The following is a 23,962-nucleotide window of genomic DNA, read 5'->3' as shown; positions in this document are numbered from 1 at the left end:
GCCTTGTTCACCAATTTTATAAGCCCGAAAAAGCCCTCCATGTCCGGCGTAATCCAGGATGCTCCAGCGTCGCTTCCAGCTCCGGAGCTGCAGAATACACAGCCGCTCCTGTCAGCTCCACGCAGCTAATGAAGGGAATAGCGCGATCAGCTGTATTCAGCGTTGGCCGCGAGTAACCTCAGTGACAGCTCAGCTGATCGCGCTACTCACCTCAGTTGCTTCTTGGAGCTGACAGGAGTGGCGGTGTCTTCTGCAGCTCCGGTCACCTTCATGCAGCAGAGCTGGAAGCGACGCTGGACCATCCTGGATTACGCCGGACATGGAGGGCTTTTTGGGGCTGATTAAATTGGTGAATGTGTTAGTGTTTTTTTTTCTAATAAAGGATTGTTCGGGTGTGTGTGTTTATTTACTGTAATTTACAGATTAATAATGGAAGGTATCTCGAGGAGACGCCTGACATGATTAATCTAGGATTTAGTGGCAGCTATGGGCTGCCAATAACTCCTTATTACCCCGATTTGCCAACGCACCAGGGCAAATCGGGAAGAGCCGGGTACAGTCCCAGAACTGTCGCATCTAATGTATGCGGCAATTCTGGGCGGCTGCTGACTGATATTGTTAGGCTGGGGGGCTCCCCATAACGTGGGGCTCCCAATCCTGAGAATACCAGCCTTCAGCCGTATGGCTTTATCTGGCTGGTATTAAAATTGGGGGGGACCGCACGCCGTTTTTTTTAATTATTTATTTTACTGCACAATATAGACACGCCCACCGGCTGCTGTGATTGGGTGGTGAGACAGCTGTCACTCAGCGTGGGGGGCGTGTCTGACTGCAACCAATCACAGGCGTCTGTGGGTGGGGAAAGCAGGGAATACGAGATTGATTAATGAGCGGCCGGCATATTCAAAGTAATTGTTGCCGCGTATTCTCTGCACAGCTGTTCCTCGCCGCGCTGGTGATCAGGGAGCGGTATGAGCCGGGGGAAGAAAAAAACCGAGCGCCAATGAAAGTATGACTGAGAACAGCAGAAAGAAAGGTAAGTATACTGAATTTAATTTAAAAAAAAAAAATAAAAATAAGATCGCTAGTGTAAAACTGCACACGCACGAAATGTGCTGAACACGGACATACTCCGTGTGCGGTCCGTGCAGGCACGGACCCATAGACTTTAGCGGGTCCGTGCATGCGTGCTGCCGGCCAAAAACGGACATGTCGTCCGGGTAGAAAAGCGCACACACCTACTTACCACACGGACACACGTTCCATGTGATTTTACGTGTGTGTGCCATCTACCATTGAATAACATGGGTCTCCGTGTGTACGTGTCTCCGGTACGTGCAAATACGTACCGCACACGTACAAATTAAACGGATGTGTGTTGCGGGTCTAACAGGTAGGACAGGCTACAGATTGTAATATCCAACACATGTCCCATGGGGGCAAGGAAAGAAGAGCTGTCACTTGGCCCTGGGAGCGAGAAAAGGTAATCTGTCAAATGGCCCTGGGGGCAAGAGAAGATGAGCCGTAACCTGGCCCTGGGGGCAAGAGAAGATGAGCCGTAACCTGGCCCTGGGGGCAAGAGAAAATGAGCCGTAACCTGGCCCTGGGGGAAAGAGAAGATGAGCAGTAACCTAGCCATGGGGGCAAGAGAAGATGAGCAGTAACCTGGCCAAGGGGGCAAGAGAAGATGAGCCGTAACCTGGCCATGGGGGCAAGAGAAGGTGAGCCGTAAGCTGGCCCTGGGGGCAAGAGAAGATGAGCCGTAACCTGGCACTGGGGGCAAGAGAAGGTGAGCCGTAAGCTGGCCCTGGGGGCAAGAGAAGATGAGCCGTAACCTGGCACTGGGGGCAAGAGAAAATGAGCCGTAACCTGGCCCTGGGGGCAAGAGAAGATGAGCCATAAGCTGGCCATGGGGGCAAGAGAAGATGAGCCGTAAGCTGGCCCTGGGGGCAAGAGAAGATGAGCCGTAACCTGGCGCTGGGGGCAAGAGAAGATGAGCCGTAACCTGGCCATGGGGACAAGAGAAGATGAGCGGTAACCTGGCCCTGGGGGCAAGAGAAAATGAGCCGTAACCTGGCCCTGGGGGCAAGAGAAAATGAGCCGTAACCTGGCAATTGGGGCAAGAGAAGATGAGCCGTTACCTGGCCATGGGGGCAAGAGAAGATGAGCCGTTACCTGGCCATGGGGGCAAGAGAAAATGAGCCGTAACCTGGCCCTAGGGGCAAGAGAAGATGAGCCATAAGCTGGCCATGGGGGCAAGAGAAGATGAGCCGTAAGCTGGCCCTGGGGGCAAGAGAAAATGAGCCGTAACCTGGCAATGAGGGCAAGAGAAGATGAGCCGTTACCTGGCCATGGGGGCAAGAGAAGATGAGCCGTTACCTGGTGCTGGGGGCAAGAAAAGATGAGCCGTAACCTGGCCATGGGGATAAGAGAAGATGAGCGGTAACCTGGCCCTGGGGGCAAGAGAAAATGAGCCGTAACCTGGCAATGAGGGCAAGAGGAGATGAGCCGTTACTTGGCCATGGGGGCAAGAGAAGATGAGCCGTTACCTGGCCATGGGGGCAAGAGAAGATGAGCCGTAAGCTGGCCATGGGGACAAGAGAAGATGAGCGGTAACCTGGCCATGGGAGCAAGAGAAGGATGAGCCGTCACCTGGCCATAGGGGCAAGAAAGGATGAGCAGTCACCTGGCCATAGGGGCAAGAAAGGATGAGCAGTCACCTGGCCATGGGGACAAGAAAGGATGAGCAGTCACCTGGCCATGGGGACAAGAAAGGATGAGCAGTCACCTAGCCATGGGGACAAGAAAGGATGAGCAGTCACCTGGCCATGGGGGGCAAGAAAGGATGAGCAGTCACCTGGCCATGGGGGCAAGAAAGGATGAGCAGTCATCTGGCCATGGGGGCAAGAAAGGATGAGCAGTCATCTGGCCATGGGGGGCAAGAAAGGATGAGCAGTCACCTGGCCATGGGGGCAAGAAAGGATGAGCAGTCATCTGGCCATGAGGGCAAGAAAGGATGAGCAGTTATCTGGCCATGGGGGCAAGAAAGGATGAGCAGTCATCTGGCCATGGGGGCAAGAAAGGATGAGCAGTCACCTGGCAGCTCCTATCTTTTTGTTATGGGGGCACTATGACCTTCTCCATTGATGGTTGCTGTAATGCTCACCACCGGAAATGGTGAAGCAGCGAGCTGCAGTGGACCCACTGGACCACAGGGGGGTCCCAGGCTTAGCCTTTAGTGCGAGGGGCTTGACGAAGTGCCCACCATGAAGCGAACACCAGGTGCAACTTCCAGGGCTGAGACTGTGGCAGCTGACCCCCAGCGCATATACGGACACAGGTGCTGACAGGCTGAGTCTCTAGCATAGACAGGGTCCACCAGGATAGCTGAGGCAGAAAGCACAGCCAGGACGGACAGGCAGTCACTAGCAAGGACAGGAACCACCGGGGCAGCTGAGAGAGATGGCACAGCTGGGGTAGACTGACACAGTCACTAGTAAAGCTGGGATCACCGAAGAGGCTGAGGCAGATGGCACGGCCAGGTAAAAGAACCAGGTACCAACAGGGCCGGACTGACGAGAACCAGGTACCAACAGGGCCGGACTGACGAGAACCAGGTACCAACAGGGCCGGACTGACGAGAACCAGGTACCAACAGGGCCGGACTGACGAGAACCAGGTACCAACAGGGCCGGACTGACGAGAACCAGGTACCAACAGGGCCGGACTGACGAGAACCAGGTACCAACAGGGCCGGACTGACGAGAACCAGGTACCAACAGGGCCGGACTGACGAGAACCAGGTACCAACAGGGCTGGACTGACAGGAGGACCTGACAACTAGCTGGCTAGGGAACAAAATCACTAACTCAACACATTGATCAGGCACCTCACCTAGTGGGTGAGTGCCTTAAGTAACCAGTACCTCACAGCGATAGGCTGAGAGGCACTTCCAGGGAATGACGCGCTGGCCCTTTAAAAAAAGGGCAGCGGCGCACACGCACATCCTAGAAGCACTCCTGAAGAACCTGTGCCGCGTGGACAGGCCCTGAGAGGAGGAAGGAGGAAGCAGGAAGCACCCACGTGGAGAATTGCAGGGACGCCAAGCAGCCTGGTAAGAGTCAGCCGCGGCGACGAGTAAGCGTGTGCCCCTTCGGAGAGGGGGTCGAGTGGTGCAGGGACACCAGCGCTACATGTACCTGCAAGTAAGGGCTTTTATATAGCAATATAATTGCCATTTCCTTCCACGTGTTTTTTTCAGCATCCGATCTTGGAAGATGTTTGGGATTATTATTTTCTGTTCTTCTGCCAATCCCAAATCTATGCTAAGAAAAATAAAATATTGTGAAAAAGGCCAAGCATACCTCTGGGAGTCTGTGTGAAGCCTAATCATTGTCCTGACCCTGGCGGATATAATGTGCAGACAGATGGAGCAGAGGTCACCTCTCAGGATAGACAGTGCGTGGGCTAATAACCCTTACATTCAGCACTGGTCACCTCGGAGGATAGACAACGCTAGGCTGACCACCCTTACATGGAGCAGACGCTACCTCTGAGGATAGACAGTGCTGGACTGACTACCCTTACATGAAGCAGAGGCCACCTTTAACCATATGCAGTGCTAGGCTGACCACCCTTACATGGAGCAGACGCTACCTCTGAGGATAGACAGTGCTGGACTGACTACCCTTACATGAAGCAGTGGCCACCTCTGAGGATAGACAGTGCTGGACTGACTACCCTTACATGGAGCAGACGCTACCTCTGAGGATAGACAGTGCTGGACTGACTACCCTTACATGAAGCAGAGGCCACCTTTAACCATATGCAGTGCTAGGCTGACCACCCTTACATGGAGCAGACGCTACCTCTGAGGATAGACAGTGCTGGACTGACTACCCTTACATGGAGCAGACGCTACCTCTGAGGATAGACAGTGCTGGACTGACTACCCTTACATGAAGCAGTGGCCACCTCTGAGGATAGACAGTGCTGGACTGACTACCCTTACATGAAGCAGTGGCCACCTCTGAGGATAGACAGTGCTGGACTGACTACCCTTACATGAAGCAGAGGCCACCTCTGAGGATAGACAGTGCTGGACTGACTACCCTTACATGAAGCAGTGGCCACCTTTGAGGATAGACAGTGCTGGGCTGACCACCCTTACATGGAGAAGAGGCCACCTATAACCATATACAGTGGTGTGCTGACCACCTCATCGGCAGACACCACTAAGGCCAGATCTGTGACTAAAGTGGAATTAGGATTCCTAGGTCACTGGCTTCTACGCTCCCGTCACTTGTCCCGTCCTGAACAGCTGTGTGGCGAGACGCTATTTATCAGTGCAGACAAAGTGTAGACAGCACCTGTCAGCAACAAAAACAAGTGGCAGAAAGTGACATCCAATTATTATGGTGGAGCTGCAAAACCTATTAGTCCCCCAAACGCCAGGGAGGCAAATAGGTGGCAGACTACAACCAACAATCTGAGGGTCCAATGTGACATCATATTATGACATCACTACAGGCGGGGACAGATGGCTGCGGATGATGGGAGTGTGCTCTATATATAATAGGATGATGGGAGTTTTCTGTATATGTGAGGTGATGATGATGGCGGCAATTGTGCATATATGATGTCATGATGATGATGATGATGGCAGTTGTGTATATGATGTGATGATGATGATGATGGGAGTTGTGTGTATGATGTTGTTAGGGATGCGATTATGAGTATATAAGTATATAAGAATTATCATTGGAGATATCCATAAAGGACAAGATTTAAGATGCTGTTTCAGACTGTGTACCCCACCTAGTTCTGTATTTGGACATCAAACTCAGACAGTCTGGGCTATTCTTGTGACCAGTGAATCATGCTGACATTGCTTAATATAAATGAGGAACCAAGCACATTACAGTAAATTGTATATCACAGAATAAGCTGTTCTACTTTATCCAATAGGAGACGTGTTACGTATTCTTGGCACCTAGCCAATAAGGTTATATATATTTGTAACACTTCCGGAAATAAATCAGTCTTACTTTCTATTCATATCTGAGCACGTCTCTCTGGTGTGAGTGAAAGAGAGGGTAATGCATGCTACCACGAGTGACTCATAATTTGGACTGCAGACAGTTTAAGACGGATGCATGATTAGATTGCATCAACCTAAATTACGGCCTTATCATTTGGCGCCCAACGAACCTTAGGACGGAGCTCTGGATGGCGGACGGCCGTGCTGACACCTTCAGTCGGAAGGCAACTACACGAGAGGTGGAGAATTGCGCAACTCCAGCTGCAGGTGAGATCATTTGTATAATCTCACCTTGCAAACCTCATGCGTGTACTTGCATTTCGAAGGGGGGGTTGGGCTGTCCCAGTCTAGACACCTAATGACCGCCATCTCGCATGAGATAATCCGTCCTAAGAGATCTCACACCAAGGTGGTCAGGTTCACCTTAAGCTGTCTGTAATTTATGTAATGTGGTTTTTGTCTGCTCTTTAAGAAAAGCAGAAGTTCTATAGTTTCGTTTTTCTCTGAGTTGAAAGTAGAGGAAAATGAGGAAGTTGTGATATACGCTGGATACATATATATGGATATATATGGTTATATCTGCAGGTGAGATCAGCCACCTGGATGGTGTATATAGTGTCCTTATTGTTATGTCATTGTATTGACCTGTGTCTACCTGTGTAAAAATGTCTGTCTATTTGCAGCAGGTGGAATACTTGCTGGTGTCGCTCTAATCACTGTGTTTGTTTGCAGCGAGGTGGGCTGCAAAAAGAGGAAGTTCTATGTGCTTTGTTCGTTCGTACTTGCAGGTTACGATAAAAGAGGAAGTTGTGTCACGGGAATATACTTTGATATATTGAAGTATATTGAAGCTGGTTTACTCTATGAGTGAAGGAGAAACTGGAAAAAATGTACCTTTGAAGTATTCTGTTTGAGTATATAGTGTATATACGGGTGTGTAACGTGTCCGGTTGATAGTCAGTAATTGAAAGACTGAAGGCTAGGTACAGAGTTACGGTAAGCGACCTGACTGTATCCTAGTGCGTCTTCCACAGAGAGGAGACGATAGGGGGATTGGTTTTGGCCGGTACAGCGTCATGGTGAGACCCTGACTGTATTTGATGTTCTCCGCGATCCTAGGTAGGAGGAACATTGGCAAAATCCCTTGACTTTGGTTTTAAACAGTATTATTGATGTTCTGGACGGACCGTTCAAATAAGGTGTATATAGTGTGAACAGAGGTTGCTGGTACATGAAGTAAGAGATAGTGAGGGTGAATTTAGTATCTATCACCCACGTGACACCTCTTCCTGGTAAGACAACCTGGTCTGTGGACTGAGATAGAAATTCTGTGTATTCTGTGGATGTGTAAAATCGCTGGTCCAGAAAAGGAAGTGGATTACGGCATAGCAGACATCCAGATTGACGTGTTAGTTTTGGGTTGTATACCCTTTGAAGCATGGGGTCTAATCAGTCCACACCTGTCAAGTTTTGTTAAATAAGCGAGGGATCTTGAAAGATAAAGATCTCCTTATGGATGCTGAGGCATGGTATAGAACGTCAAAAGATGTTAGAAAATTGGCATAGTAGATATTTCTATATTGCGCCAGATCAGAAAATGGCATCTCAGGAAGTGGCCAAGCCCATTAGGAAACAACGCCCCCCTCCTCATAAGTCGTCCCCAGAGGGTTGGACTTGTGTAGTTTGTCCCCCTGCCCACCAAACGCCCTCCCTAGCCTGCCCAGACGTCATTTCAGGTTGGGCCGCACCCAGTTCCCTTTTCCAGCCATCTTCAGTCCCAAGGCCACTGGCCTATTTGTTGCTGGAGCAGCAGAAGACACCGAGGGGGGGCAGGAAGATGACAATGATTTAACAATGATCCACCCCACCACCAACACTGTCCCTAGTAGAGGTAAACCACAGGTGCTGTCCTTATTTGAGGACGTCAGGCCACACATGGCATCGCACCATTATTCCGATAGTCCCAGACAAGAACGCCCTAAATATGTGACATGGAAGCCTCAAGAGGCTGCAGTCCTTGTGAAGGAACACTGAGATATATACACCTATGAGTGACGTGTCATCAATAATTGATGTTTGATACCTTGGACCTGATGTACCGGTGCAGTGTTAAGGAAAAAGTGGGTGAAAGAGCCCTGACTGTTACCTGGTACGGTTTTCATGCTAAGCAGTGAGTTGAACGTTGTATGCGTACTCACTGGTCTTGTTTTAGTGGATGTCAATGTATTCTTACCTAGAATTGAATACATTGGGGAAGACCCCTACACTTTGGTCTTAATCGGAATTATTGAGTATTCGATAGACCGTTCTCATGGAGGTGTATGTATATCGTGAATTCTCTCTCTGACATAATATCTCATATATAGTTTTCCCTGAAGGATGTTTTCACCCAGATTAAAGCTGGGGATTCTTTCTGGCCAGAAATGGAGCCAGGTTTGCAGTGAGGGTGTATGTACCTTATCACCCAAGTGACACTGGAAGATGTTTTATGTATAATGTACGCAGTTTTTGGTGTGAAACACCGTAGGAGAGTTGAAAAGAAAGAAAAAAAAAAAGGGAAGTGTTAGTTTCTATTTCAGTGTGTTGAAATGGAGAATTCTCCCAAAAGGGGGGGAGGTTAGCTGACACTGAATACGCTATGTGTATTTTACCTGTCTGTGGAGCACTGTGTCCACGTAAGCCCACCCCATTATTCCATTATTTTCTGTTCTGAATGTAGATTTCTTTCTGTCACTCAGTGTTTTACTCAGCCCTGGGTGGGGTATGGTATGGGGATAGTTATTGCAGGGGCTGACAGGAGATAGGGATACGCTGGAGGCTCGGCCCTGACCACCATCAGGTCTACCGTCGAGATGAGGGAGAGTACAGGGTCCCTAGTTACAGGGTCAGCCCAGGGGTCCCTATATAATCCATATTCCCGGTGACAGATTGAATACCTCCTGAATGTAGATGTCACAATACATGTCCCTCCCAGGACTCTTCAGACGCCATTTTTGGCCAACACCTACTTCCTCTTTTAGCGGCTGTTTCTTATCGGTAATTATCTTTAGTGGACGTTTTAACTCAGACACTACATAGTTCATCTTTAGACGCCATTTTAGTCCAGCCGACACCCAGTTCCCTATTTTTGTTTTAGCAGCTACAGCCACTGCTCTGTTTATTGCTGATGAAGCAGGGACTGCAGAGGGGGGATATAGGGACCTGAAACACACACTCCGTTTTATACAATTTAGTAGACCATATAGACTGCTCACTATTAGTCCTGGTGGACAGTGAATATTTTTCTGCCTATGGCAGTTGCTGCTTAGCCTGGTTTGAGATATTCTCACTTGTATGTTATCCTGCCTGATATCTTGCACAATCTCAGTTCCCTGATAGAGAGGGTGGAGGTTCATGTGGTCCCAAGGGGACATTGATCATCAGGAGTTGACATATATTAGAGTTTTTCGTTGGCAGCACCCAGTAATCCTTTGTGTCTTAGTTTGCAGGGTCTGACAGGAGATAGGGATACGCTGGAGGCTCGGCCCTGACCACCATCAGGTCTACCGTCGGGATGAGGGAGAGTGCAGGGCCCCCAGTTACAGGGTCAGCACAGGAGAGGTAGAGTAGATACGCTCCACTGCTTTTTCCTAGTTGTGTAGATGTAGTCAGGGGGTGCTGCTTGGTAGTTTCCAAACCCTCTTGTGCTCTTTTCTCTTTCCCTGGGGTTTTAGGGGATCTTAGTTTTTAGAATTTCAGTGTTCTCCTGACCCCAAGTTACACTCATTGCTCTTTCTTACAAACCTGGGTATAGTCCTTTGTATCAGGATGATGATATCCCACATGTAAACTACAGCTGGTAAAGACCAAGACACCCTCCTTCAAATGGCAAGACGTATGGAGATGAATCTAGCAGCTTACAAGATCACCCCGCATACAGATGAGCTACAGTCACAGTCACCTGAGTTACAGTCACCTGAGTTACAGTTACAGTCACCTGAAGAGTATCATCATGTCATCTCCAGCCCAGAAGTCATTCTACCTGTTTGCCATGGAAGAAGATAGCAGTCCTTTGAACACTACTCAGCCAGATTGAACACCTACCTAAAGCACCAGTTGAAGATCAGTGCCCGTATGACATCACTGCTCCCTGACAAAGTCACCAACTCCCGGTGTGCGGTCCTTAATCCTGCTGAACTTCTCCCTCTTCCAAGGGGGGAGTGTCCCACCTCTGACACCTTGGTGGAAGAGGTAGTCGACTCTGGCATAGCTGAAACTCTGGATTCGATACCCTGACTTAACACCTTTGGACCCTGACTTAACCCCTTTGCGGATGGATCAAGATGTGCATCAAGAAGACGGTTCCACATGGGTATGGTGCTGGTAGCAGAAGACGCTGTGCTGATAGAGCAGTCGCTACCCGCATGCCTGTCTGTGAAGAAGCAGATGTATGTGCTCTCGCTGAAGCCTGCAAGATGGCAGCCAGCATCTACTCTGTGGAGGGCAAGAGACTTGATCACTGCCAATGAACCTGTACGCCGCCATGAGGCCATAGAAGAACGGATGGAAGCTTTGCTATTGCCAGACAGGGTCGCGGTGAGCAGGGTTGAGGCCTACATTAGATGAGTCAAGGGAAGCAGTAAGAAGTGCCCTCACTGACAGAACATCCAAAGAAGCCCCAAGACCACTTACGAGAGAAACAGTCAGTCAATCTGTGCTTTTCGAATGACCCAGATGTGAAGAAGAAAGGAAGGATGGAAAGTCTTGAGAAAACGTTGTCCTGACCCTACAAGAGCAAGTCCCAGAAGAAGAAGAGGACTGAGATAGGGTGCAGCTGTGGGCTCCCGGAGACCATAGAAAGTGGCTAGTGACCTGCTTTCACTGCCAGCCAAAGAGATATGGCAGGCCTTAGACACAGAACTGACTCTACACACCCCATACCAGCCACAGAATAGAGGGAAGGTTGGGAGGATGGGGCAGTGTAGAAAGCAAGGGCATGAGAGTCTTCCCCTTGCATTGTTCAGTGTCAGACACACCCCAGCAGGGATCACTAGGTTGAGACCCTATGAAATCCTGTTTAGAAGTACCCCCAGATACTTCAACTAAGCTTGTTGTTTGTTTAAACATGTGCCTAATACACGTTTTTGAGTTTTCTCCTCCAGATCCAACCAGATCTAGATTTCTCTCTCTTTTCTTTTTCTCTCTCCTCTTTTCCTCTCTCTTTTCCTCTCTCTTTTCTCTTTTCCTCTCTCTCTCTCCCTCTCTTCTCAATCTTTCTCTCTCTCTTTCTCTCTCTCTTCTCTCACTCTTTTTCTTCGGACGAAGATCCATGCATTCCACTACAAAGATGTCGGACCTGCCTGAGACCAGGAGATGGCTGTCTTCCCTCTTCTACCCGATACTTTGTGCCAGGATGATGATATCTAAGCATGTGGACTGGAAGACGACTCTACATCCCACCTTTGATGTCCCACCATTACCGCCTGAGGACTGAGGAGCATGAGACTCTGAGAGAAACCAACCCTGATAAATATTAGCCCATTAGAGGACTACTGCCACGTTCCCCCTTCCTGAATAACGTGGGCCAGCGGAACATAGCCATGAGGACAGTCTAGAGAATACGATCAGGATCTGGCTTCCTATGCATAGTCTGTTGGGTGGGGAGATTCATCCACAAGGGATGGGGTATCTCGTATGTGAGTGATGTAACCATCAGCATTAGGACAGATCAATAGACCTGGAAACGTAAGGAAAGACTTTTTGGCTATCTCCAAAGGGGGGACTGTTAGGGATGCGATTATGAGTATATAAGTATATAAGAATTATCATTGGAGATATCCATAAAGGACAAGATTTAAGATGCTGTTTCAGACTGTGTACCCCACCTAGTTCTGTATTTGGACATCAAACTCAGACAGTCTGGGCTATTCTTGTGACCAGTGAATCATGCTGACATTGCTTAATATAAATGAGGAACCAAGCACATTACAGTAAATTGTATATCACAGAATAAGCTGTTCTACTTTATCCAATAGGAGACGTGTTACGTATTCTTGGCACCTAGCCAATAAGGTTATATATATTTGTAACACTTCCGGAAATAAATCAGTCTTACTTTCTATTCATATCTGAGCACGTCTCTCTGGTGTGAGTGAAAGAGAGGGTAATGCATGCTACCACGAGTGACTCATAATTTGGACTGCAGACAGTTTAAGAGGGATGCATGATTAGATTGCATCAACCTAAATTACGGCCTTATCAATGCGGTGATGATGATGATGATGGGAGTTGTGTGTATGATGTGGTGATGATGATGGGAGTTGTGTGTATGATGTGATGATGATGATGATGGGAGTTGTGTGTATGATGTGGTGATGATGATGGGAGTTGTGTGTATGATGTGATGATGATGATGATGGGAGTTGTGTGTATGATGTGATGATGATGATGGGAGTTGTGTGTATGATGTGATGATGATGATGATGGGAGTTGTGTGTATGATGTGATGATGATGATGGGAGTTGTGTGTATGATGTGATGATGATGATGATGGGAGTTGTGTGTATGATGTGATGATGATGATGGGAGTTATGTGTATGATGATGATGGGAGTCGTGTGTATGATGATGATGGGAGTCGTGTGTATGATGATGATGGGAGTCGTGTGTATGATGATGATGGGAGTCGTGTGTATGATGATGATGGGAGTCGTGTGTATGATGATGATGGGAGTCGTGTGTATGATGATGATGGGAGTCGTGTGTATGATGATGATGGGAGTCGTGTGTATGATGATGATGGGAGTCGTGTGTATGATGATGATGGGAGTCGTGTGTATGATGATGATGGGAGTCGTGTGTATGATGATGATGGGAGTCGTGTGTATGATGATGATGGGAGTCGTGTGTATGATGATGATGGGAGTCGTGTGTATGATGATGATGGGAGTCGTGTGTATGATGATGATGATGGGAGTTGTGTGTATGATGATGATGATGGGAGTTGTGTGTATGATGATGATGATGGGAGTTGTGTGTATGATGAAGATGATGGGAGTCGTGTGTATGATGATGATGGGAGTCGTGTGTATGATGATGATGGGAGTCGTGTGTATGATGATGATGATGGGAGTTGTGTGTATGATGATGATGATGGGAGTTGTGTGTATGATGATGATGATGGGAGTTGTGTGTATGATGATGATGGGAGTTGTGTGTATGATGATGATGATGGGAGTTGTGTGTATGATGATGATGGGAGTTGTGTGTATGATGATGATGGGAGTTGTGTGTATGATGATGATGGGAGTTGTGTGTATGATGATGATGGGAGTTGTGTGTATGATGATGATGGGAGTTGTGTGTATGATGATGATGGGAGTTGTGTGTATGATGTGATGATGATGATGATGGGAGTTGTGTGTATGATGATGATGGGAGTTGTGTGTATGATGTGATGATGATGATGGGAGTTGTGTGTATGATGTGATGATGATGATGGGAGTTGTGTGTATGATGTGATTATGATGATGATGGGAGTTGTGTGTATGATGTGATGATGATGATGATGGGAGTTGTGTGTATGATGTGGCGATGATGATGGGAGTTGTGTGTATGATGATGATGGGAGTTGTGTGTATGATGTGATGATGATGATGATGGGAGTTGTGTGTATGATGATGATGGCAGTTGTGTGTATGATGTGATGATGATGATGATGATGATGGGAGTTGTGTGTATGATGTGGTGATGATGATGGGAGTTGTGCCCATGATGATGATGGGAGTCGTGTGTATGATGATGATGGGAGTCGTGTGTATGATGTGATGATGATGATGGGAGTTGTGTGTATGATGATGATGGGAGTTGTGTGTATGATGATGATGGGAGTTGTGTGTATGATGATGATGATGATGATGGGAGTTGTGTGTATGATGATGATGGGAGTTGTGTGTATGATGATGATGATGGGAGTTGTGTGTATGATGTGGTGATGATGATGGGAGTTGTGCCCATGATGATGATGGGAGTTGTGTGTATGATGTGATGATGATGATGGGAGTTGTGTGTATGATGTGATGATGATGATGATGATGATGATGATGGGAGTTGTGTGTATGATGATGATGGGAGTTGTGTGTATGATGTGATGATGATGATGGGAGTTGTGGCCATACACATTACATATGGGTTGCTCTGTACTGCTCATGTTCCCTGCTGATCACGAGTGCACATCAGCCCTGATGCCCCCGGTCAGGTGACGATGTGGTGACAGCAGACGTGTCAGTCGTGAAGGTGAGATGGCAGCTCCTGATTGCCCTCTCCCCGCCCCCACCGCTGACGCAGCCCCCACATTACCTACCTCTGGGCTGGCGGTGCCCGTTAGCCTCCTCCCGTGTCTCAGTCACATCCCTCCTTCCACTACAGAGGACGGTGCAGCTGACGGACAGCCATCCCCGGCCGCCGCTCCCGACTCTCCCTTCCCGGGTGTCCTAGTGACTCTGCCCTGTCAGGACACCGGGCACTGGCCAATGTTCGCCCTGGCGCTCGGGCACGTGTGTGACGTAACGTTGAGTCTTCAGATCACGCATGCGCGTCTGCCGGCTGCTTGTGTTCTGGAAGCGCAGGCACGTTGTATTTGCGTCACAGTCAGAAGGTTGTGCGGCGCGCGGTGCTGCTGGGAGCTACCGTGGGCGCGCGGAACTGCCGGCGGGGACGCGCTTCATTCGTGGCCGCGCTTCATTCATGGCCGCGCTTCATTCATGGCCGCTGCCGGTCCCGGGGCAATGTGTGCGAGTCACATCCTTGTGTGGCGCCGGTGGGCGGAGCACTGATTTGTGGCCGGAGCACAGCACGCTTTCTGCATTGTCTTGTTTCCCCCTTTCTGGGGAGTCAGGCTTTTTTTATTTGTGCCGCTGTGTATGTACTGAGCGCTGATTTTTTTAATACATCAGATTTGTTCACGTTTTATTGAGATTTTATAGATTTTCCTGTATCAGTGGCTTCCAGAAACACCAGATATGTGTTGTCTATGCTTATGCTTTTCATGTCTTTATGTGTAAATGGGGACAAGGAGGCCATATCGAGGAGTACCGTCATATTGAGGACCAGCAGCACCATACCGAGGAGCAGCACCATACCGAGGAGCAGCACCATACCGAGGAGCAGCAGCATACCGAGGAGCAGCAGCATACCGAGGAGCAGCAGCATACCGAGGAGCAGCAGCATACCGAGGAGCAGCATCATACCGAGGAGCAGCAGCATACCGAGGAGCAGCAGCATACCGAGGAGCAGCAGCATACCGAGGAGGAGCAGCATACCGAGGAGCAGCAGCAGCATACCGAGGAGCAGCATCATACCGAGGAGCAGCAGCATACCGAGGAGCAGCAGCATACCGAGGAGCAGCAGCATACCGAGGAGCAGCACCATACCGAGGAGCAGCACCATACCGAGGAGCAGCACCATACCGAGGAGCAGCAGCATACCGAGGAGCAGCACCATACCGAGGAGCAGCAGCATACCGAGGAGCAGCACCATACCGAGGAGCAGCAGCATACCGAGGAGCAGCAGCAGCATACCGAGGAGCAGCAGCAGCATACCGAGGAGCAGCAGCAGCATACCGAGGAGGAGCAGCACCATACCGAGGAGCAGCAGCATACCGAGGAGCAGCAGCATACCGAGGAGCAGCAGCATACCGAGGAGCAGCACCATACCGAGGAGCAGCACCATACCGAGGAGCAGCAGCATACCGAGGAGCAGCAGCAGCATACCGAGGAGCAGCAGCAGCATACCGAGGAGCAGCAGCAGCATACCGAGGAGGAGCAGCAGCATACCGAGGAGGAGCAGCATACCGAGGAGCAGAAGCATACCGAGGAGCAGCACCATACCGAGGAGGAGCAGCATACCGAGGAGCAGCAGCATACCGAGGAGGAGAAGCATACCGAGGAGCAGCAGCATACCGAGGAGCAGCAGCATACCGAGGAGCAGCAGCATACCGAGGAGCAGCACCATACCGAGGAGCAGCACCATACCGAGGAGCAGCAGCATACCGAGGAGCAGCAGCATACCGAGGAGCAGCAGCATACCGAGGAGGAGCAGCATACCGAGGAGCAGAAGCATACCGAGGAGCACCACCATACGGAGGAGCACCACCATACCGAGGAGCAGCAGCATACCGAGGAGCAGCAGCATACCGAGGAGCAGCAGCATACCGAGGAGCAGCAGCATACCGAGGAGGAGCAGCATACCGAGGAGGAGCAGCATACCGAGGAGGAGCAGCATACCGAGGAGCAGAAGCATACCGAGGAGCAGAAGCATACCGAGGAGCAGCACCATACCGAGGAGGAGCAGCATACCGAGGAGGAGCAGCATACCGAGGAGCAGCAGCATACCGAGGAGCAGTAGCATACGGAGGAGCAGCACCATACCGAGGAGCAGCACCATACCGAGGAGCAGCACCATACCAAGGAGGAGCAGCACCATACCAAGGAGCAGCACCATACCAAGGAGTACCATATCCAGAAGTACCACCATATCGAGGAGCACCATCATATAAAGGACCACCACCATACTGAGGAGTACCGTCATATCAAGGAGCAGCACATTATCCAGAAGTAACACCATATTGTGGAGTACCTCCATACCGAGAAGTACCATCCTATCAAGGAGCAGCACTATATCCAGGAGCAGCACCATATCGAGGAGTACCGTCGTCAGGGCCGGCTCCAGGTTTTCGTGGGCCCTGGGTGAAAGAGTCTCAGTGGGCCCCATGCACACCCACAGACACAGATACGTACACATACGTATACATATTTAAAGGGGTGGTTCACCCATTTTTTTTATTTTCTGTAGGAGTTCTACTTACCTTTCTAGGCGTTTTCTCCTTTGGCTTCTGTTTCCAGTTCTGGCACTGAGCAGCGCTATCCTGCACGCTCAGTGCCGGTCACATGACCCCCTGGAGCTGTAGCCGCCAGCATCCTCTGACGTCCCGGCATTTTCGGGCTCTCAAATAAGACGGGTACATCAGAGGAGGCTGGCACCACTCACACTGAGTGACAGGGCTGTGGGCGGTGACTACCGCACATCACAGCCCAGTATCGAGGGGAGGATCCGGAGGACGTCAGTGTGGAGCCGGCGTCCTGCAGATGGTGAGGCACGGGGCGCCAGTGTGCAGTACGGGGGGGGGGGGTGGTTCTTCAGCTGAATCCCCCCCCTCCACGTAAGTATGTGCTCACACTACCCGCCCGCTCTGCTGCAATGTCAGGAGAGCGGCCGGTGTCGGGCAGTGTGATCATCTGCTCCTCCCAGCAGCAAGACACTGACATGCATGTCACCGCTGTGCTCTGCCACCTGTCCTGCTGCATGGGACCAACTGTCTGCACTCTGTCACCTGCACCACAAGTCACAGAGTGGAGACAGTTGGTGACATGTAGCATCCAGTCACCTGCACCACAAGTCACAGAGTGGAGACAGTTGGTGACATGTAGCATCCGGTCACCTGCACAACAAGTCCCAGAGTGGAGACAGTGACATGCTCTGCTCTGACACATAGTGTGCTACATGTCACCAACTGTCTCCACTCTGTGACTTGTTGTGCAGGTGACCGGATGATACATGTCACTAACTGCCCCACTCTGTGACTTCTGCTGCATAGTACCAACTGTATACACTCTCACCTGCACAACAAGTCACAGAGTGGAGACAGTTGGTGACATGTAGCATCCAGTCACCTGCACCACAAGTCACAGAGTGGAGAGTTGGTGACATGTAGCATCCGGTCACCTGCACAAGTCCCAGAGTGGAGACAGTGACATGCTCTGCTCTGACACATAGTGTGCTGCATGTCACTATCTTTCTCCACTCTGGGAGTTGTTGTGCAGGTGACCGGATGATACATGTCAATAACTGCCCCACTCTGAGACTTGTTCAGGTGAGAGTGTATACAGTTGGAACAATGCAGCAGAAGTCACAGAGTGGAGCAAGTTAGTGACATCTATCATACGGTCACCTGCACAAGTCCCAGAGTGGATACAGTGACATGCAGCACACTATGTGTCAGAGCAGAGCATGTCACCAACTTGCTCTGCTCTGTCATCTGCGGTGCTGCATGTCACATTTTTGCCGCGATTTGGTGCGTTTTTTGCTGTGTTTTTGCTCACTGCGTTTTTAATCAGTGCACAATGCTATTAAAGATTGTTGATGAAAAAAAAAAAAAGGTCTGATGTCATTTCCTTATTCAAAATGTTCATTGTATGCAGGAGAGCAGACAGCAGCTGCAGAACTACAAGGCTCAGCATCCTCCATTCACTAGTGTATGCAGGAGAGCAGACAGCAGCTGCAGAACTACAAGGCTCAGCATCCTCCATTCACTAGTGTATGCAGGAGAGCAGACAGCAGCTGCAGAACTAGAAGGCTCAGCATCCTCCATTCACTAGTGTATGCAGGAGAGCAGACAGAAGCTGCAGAACTACAAGGCTCAGCATCCTCCATCCAGGACTGTATGCAGTTTTTTACCCAAAAAGAAAAAAAAAATAACATGGGCTTCGCCATATTTTTGTATGCTAGCCGGGTACAGCAGGCAGGTACGGGCTGCCCCCAACCCCCAGCTGCCTATTTGTACCCGGCTGGGAACCAAAAATATAGAGAAGCCCTTTTTTTTTTTTTCATTATTTCATGAATTTCATGAAATAATTTTAAAAAAAAATGACGTGAGCTTCGCCTTATTTTGGTGTCCAGCCGGGTACAACTAGGCAGCTGGGGATTGGAATCCACAGTGAAGGGTGCCCAAGCTTTCTGGGCACCCCCACTGCGAATTGCAGTCCACAGCCACCCCAGAAAATGGCGCTTTCATAGAAGCGCCATCTTCTGGCGCTGTATCCAACTCTTCCAGCTGCCCTGATGCCGGGTGGCTAGCTGGGTAATAATGGAGTTAGGGCTAGCTGTATATTATCAGCTAGCCCTAAGCCCGAAATTCATGGTGTCATGCCAATATTAGACATGGCCACCATGAATTTCTAGTAATGATAAAATAAAAAAACACAACTCACAGAAAAATATTTTTATTAGAAATAAAACACAACACAATTAGTGACTCCATCTTTATTGAAATAAACCCCCCTCCGCAGTAATCCTGGGTTAGGGTCCTGCGCCGTCCAATCCGGATCCAATATCATCTGATCGGTTTGCTGGAAGGCAAAGCGATCAGATGATGTGTCAGGTTAAAGGATTTGAATCACATCATACATCAGCTGATTGTATAAAAGCCGATTATACAATCAGCTGATGCATCAGTAGAAAAAAAAAAATAAATAAATAACATACTCACTTATGTGCTGATTACCGGCAGCTCCTGCAGCGGAGTCTGATCCTGGCCCATCACTGCAGGAGCTGCCGGTAATCAGCTGATGAAGTCCCCTGACGGCAGGATCAGCTGATAGCCGGCCGCCGGCACCGCGAGAATCGATCAGCTGATGCGTCAGGTGACTGCATCAGGTGATCGACCGCCAGGTCCTGCAAGCTTCGTACGTGCCCCGGGGAGACTGCACACAGCCGAAGCGGCGGTACCGAGACGGGCTGGAAGCAGGCATGGCACCGGGACCCTGCAGACAGGTGAGTATGACATACACACACACATACACACTCACACACACACTGTATATACGCACACACTGTATATATACACACACACACACTGTATATACGCGCACACACACTGTATATACTGTGAGACTGTGACCGGGGTTATCTATGACGGCCGGTACGTCTCGCCCCGGTTGTGCTCACTCCATGATAGAAAGTAACTCCACTCCGGGGTTAATGCTGTTTCCCTACAGGCTGAAAGGAGGGTTAAAAGGGAACAGGAAGATGGTTGTGGTCGCCTAGTGTGTGAGGGAGTGAACACAACTCCCTGAGTATCTGCCGGAGAAACAAGTGTATGCTGTATTGGACTTGTGATTTGTGCAATAAACCGGGTGCTGTGACCCTTGGTGCCTGGATCCCGTGTCTTCTGCTACGCAGCCGACCACGCTACCTCACATATGGTGGAGAATGCGGGCATGCCAGCCCGGTGAGGTGTAGCTTCCATTTCTGGTGACCCGGTAGCACATGTCCTGGATTCAAGCGGCTATACTACAGCCCAAACCCGGCGACGCCATGGAGGACATACTAAAGCAGCTGGTTCAGGCCAATGCACGTCAGCAGCAAGCCTTGCAATTGCAGGAACAAAGACATCAAGAACAGATGGTTCTCCTGGCCAAGGCGTTCCGTGCCGGACCGGCAGCAACAACCCCGGGACCAGGTGACGACGGCAGCGTCCGGAAAACGGTGAGACAAGCGTTGCAAAAGATGACCCCGGGGGATGATGTGGAAGCGTTCCTGGCGGTGTTTGAGCGGGTGGCCAAGCGGGAAAAGCTGCCGACCCCCCAGTGGGCTGAGGTATTGTCGCCCTATCTGACGGGGGAGCCCCAAAAAGCGTACCTGGACCTCTGTACCAAGGACGCCATAGACTATGCGACCCTGAAAGCCGAAATACTTGCTCGGTTGGGGGTGAATACCTATGTACGGGCTCAGCGGGTAAATCAGTGGTTCTATGAGGAAGCCAAACCCGTACGCTCCCAGGCCTATGACTTGTTGGATCTGGTAAAGAAGTGGTTGCAGCCTGACACTCTGAGCCCTGTGCAAATGGTGGAAAGGGTAGTGGTGGATCGCTTTGTGTGTACCTTACCCGTCACCATTCAACGGTGGGTAGGACAGGGCGACCCAAGTACCCTGGACCAATTAGTAGCTCTGGTGGAGCGGCATGTGGCTACGCAGGACTTGATACGGGACACTGAGACTTTGCGTGCCGCCCGTCGGTCCGGCCCCTCCAAGCCTCGGGCCAAGGACCCACCGCTGACACCGGTGCGGGAGTCCGTTACCGTTCCGTCTGAGGTCGCGCCCGCCGTCCCTGCGGTCCGGAAGGCTATGTACCCTAAACGACAACTCGTCAAGGAGGTATCCTTCACTATTAGATGTTGGCGGTGCCAGCGGGTGGGACATATGGAGGCCCAGTGTCCACTCACCACGGAGCCCATGGATTGTGGGGTTACCCGGCGGGGTTCAATGTATGCTCAGGCGGTATATACCGCGGACCTTGTCTCCCCGGAAACTGAGCCCCACTTGTGCCAAATACAGGTGAATGATCGTCCGGTTACAGGCTTGTTGGATTCCGGAAGCTTAGTGACCCTTGTGCGATCAACCCTAAGGGCTAACATAAAGGCCACAGGACGTACCGTGGGGGTGGTTTGCATACATGGGGACCGACGAGACTATCCCACGGGGGTTGTCACCATCACAGCACCCTGCGGACAGGTGCAACATGAGGTGGGACTTATGAACTCTCTTCCCTATGACGTGATCCTAGGAAGGGATCTGCCGTATTTTTGGACTCTATGGAAGGGGCCTCCTAAGTCCCTTCAGGTATTGGACCGTCCGGGACCTGAGCCCGACAATCCCGAATCCGGGACGCCTGCCGTAGGGGTCACCATGATAGGGACAGAGTGTGAACCCGATAGGTCGCCCCTAGAGGTATTGGCAGGAGAGGCTGAGATGGTTGAGCCCATCCCGGAGTTGGAGGCGTCCCCGGACACGTTTGGGACAGCCCAACTCCAGGACCCTACGTTAATACATGCCCGGAGTCGGGTGACAGTGGTTGACGGGGTGGCACAGCTACCCGGTGCCCAGGTAAGGTACCCCCATTTCGCCCTGAAGCAGGATTTACTCTACCGGGTAGATGAAATAAGGGGCGTGGGGGTAGAGCAGTTGGTGGTGCCCCAGCCGTATCGCCGGCGGGTCCTGGACTTGGCTCATAAACACCTGATGAGTGGCCACCTAGGGGTCAAGAAAACGCAGGAGCGAATATTGCAAAGGTTCTATTGGCCCGGGGTCTTTGGGGAGGTGAAACGGTTCTGTGAAACCTGCCCGGAGTGTCAGCTTACCGCACCCCTGGCCCACTTTCGCAGTCCGTTGGTGCCCTTACCCATTATAGAAGTCCCTTTTGAACGGATAGGGATGGATCTGGTGGGGCCCCTCGTAAAGTCCGCCCGAGGGCACCAACACATCCTAGTGATTGTTGACTATGCCACCCGGTATCCCGAGGCGATACCTCTCAGACATACTGCAGCAAAGCTTATAGCTCGGGAGTTGTTTGCTGTGTTCTGCCGGGTGGGGTTGCCCAAGGAGATCTTTACGGATCAGGGGACCCCATTCATGTCTAAAGTGACCAAAGAGCTGTGCCGGCTACTCCAGATCAAGCAGTTGCGTACGTCTGTGTATCATCCTCAAACGGACGGTTTAGTCGAGCGTTTCAATAAAACCCTGAAAACCATGCTAAAAAGGGTGATTTCAAAAGACGGGAAAGACTGGGATATGATGCTTCCCTATTTGATGTTTGCCATCCGAGAGGTGCCACAGGCATCCACGGGGTTTTCGCCTTTTGAGTTATACGGGCGACATCCCCGGGGATTGTTGGACCTGGCAAAAGAAACCTGGGAGCAGGAGCCCACCCCCCATAAAAGTGTGATTGAACACATTTTAGGAATGCAGAACCGCATAAGCGCGGTCATGCCAATTGTGAAGGAGCATTTACAGGAGGCTCAGGCCGCGCAAAGCGGCCGCTACAATAGACAAGCCACCGTGCGGACCTTTAAACCCGGGGATCGGGTGTCGGTATTAATCCCCACGGCGGAGAGTAAATTCCTGGCTCAGTGGCAAGGCCCCTACGAAATAAAGGAAAGAGTCGGGGTGGTCAACTATAAGGTATTGCAGCCCGGTAGGCGGAAACCTGAACAAATATACCATGTCAACCTATTAAATCCTTGGCAGGAACGGGAAAGCCTGATGGTTGATTTTTCCCCATCTCCCTCCTCTTCGGGTCGTTCAACCCCGGCTCCAGCGTCCTCCGGAGAGGACGAACCGGAAGTAAGGATTGGAGAAGCCCTCACCAAGCAACCGAGGCGAGAGGCCAGACGGCTGGTTCAGCAGAACCCCGATGTCTTCTCCGAGCTGCTTGGTAGGACAAGTCTGATACGACATGGCATTGTCACCGAGCCTCACCTGAAGGTACGCCTGAAGTCATACCGGGTACTGGAGGCTCGAAGACAAGCCATATCAGAGGAAGTGAAGACAATGCTACGACTAGGGGTCATCGAAAAATCCCGGAGTGAATGGGCTAGTCCTATTGTCCTAATACCAAAACCCAATGGCTCCTTAAGGTTCTGCATTAGGAGATTGAACGAAGTATCCAAGTTCGATCTCTACCCCATGCCCCGGGTGGATGAGCTGATTGATAGGCTGGGACAGGCGCGATACTTCACCACGTTCGACCTGACCAAGGGGTACTGGCAGGTGCCACTGACGGAGTCCGCAAAGGAGAAAACCGCTTTTGTTACGCCGGAGGGTCTCTTCCACTTTGTTGTCTTGCCTTTTGGGTTACACGGCGCTCCGGCCACATTCCATAGGTTGATGGACTTGGTGCTGGAACCCCACCAGGCGTATGCATCAGCGTATCTTGATGACATCATTATTTACAGCTCCGATTGGCAGACCCACTTGGAACAGGTACAAGCGGTGGTGGACGCGCTCCGAACAGCCGGATTGACAGCCAATCCCAAGAAATGTGCGTTGGGCCTCACGGAAGCCCGCTACTTGGGCTACGTAATAGGCCAAGGAGTGATTAAGCCCCAAATTAACAAAGTGGAGGCGATCCAGAAGTGGCCTAGACCCCTGACCACGAAGCAGGTTAGGGCCTTCCTGGGTATTGTGGGGTACTACAGGAGGTTTGTAAAGGATTTTGCGGGACTATCGGCGCCCTTGACGGACCTTCTCAAAGGCAAGAAGTCCGTCATGGTGCGCTGGACTCCGCAGGCCGAGGACTCCTTCCGGGCCCTGAAGGGGGTCCTGTGCGGAC

The 23,962-nt window shown here is 50.7% G+C and overlaps 1 protein-coding gene across 3 annotated transcripts in view; it reads right to left on the bottom strand.

The window, feature by feature from the left end:
- Positions 1-14,623, bottom strand: part of CCSER2 (coiled-coil serine rich protein 2) — a 230,710-nt gene extending 216,087 nt beyond the window's left edge. Inside the window, exon 1 of one of the 3 annotated variants that reach the window (XM_075348981.1) lies at positions 14,381-14,623. The gene's annotated coding sequence lies outside the window, so the exon portion shown is untranslated. The remainder of the gene's footprint in view (positions 1-14,380) is intronic. The other 2 variants (XM_075348982.1, XM_075348979.1) reach the window with 2 other exon arrangements.
- Between the last annotated feature and the right edge of the window lie 9,339 nt (positions 14,624-23,962).

This window comes from Anomaloglossus baeobatrachus, chromosome 5, assembly GCF_048569485.1.
Source record: "Anomaloglossus baeobatrachus isolate aAnoBae1 chromosome 5, aAnoBae1.hap1, whole genome shotgun sequence".
Taxonomy (NCBI): domain Eukaryota; kingdom Metazoa; phylum Chordata; class Amphibia; order Anura; family Aromobatidae; genus Anomaloglossus; species Anomaloglossus baeobatrachus.
Note: the sequence above shows the minus strand (reverse complement) of the source record. Positions and strands in the feature narration are given on the sequence as shown.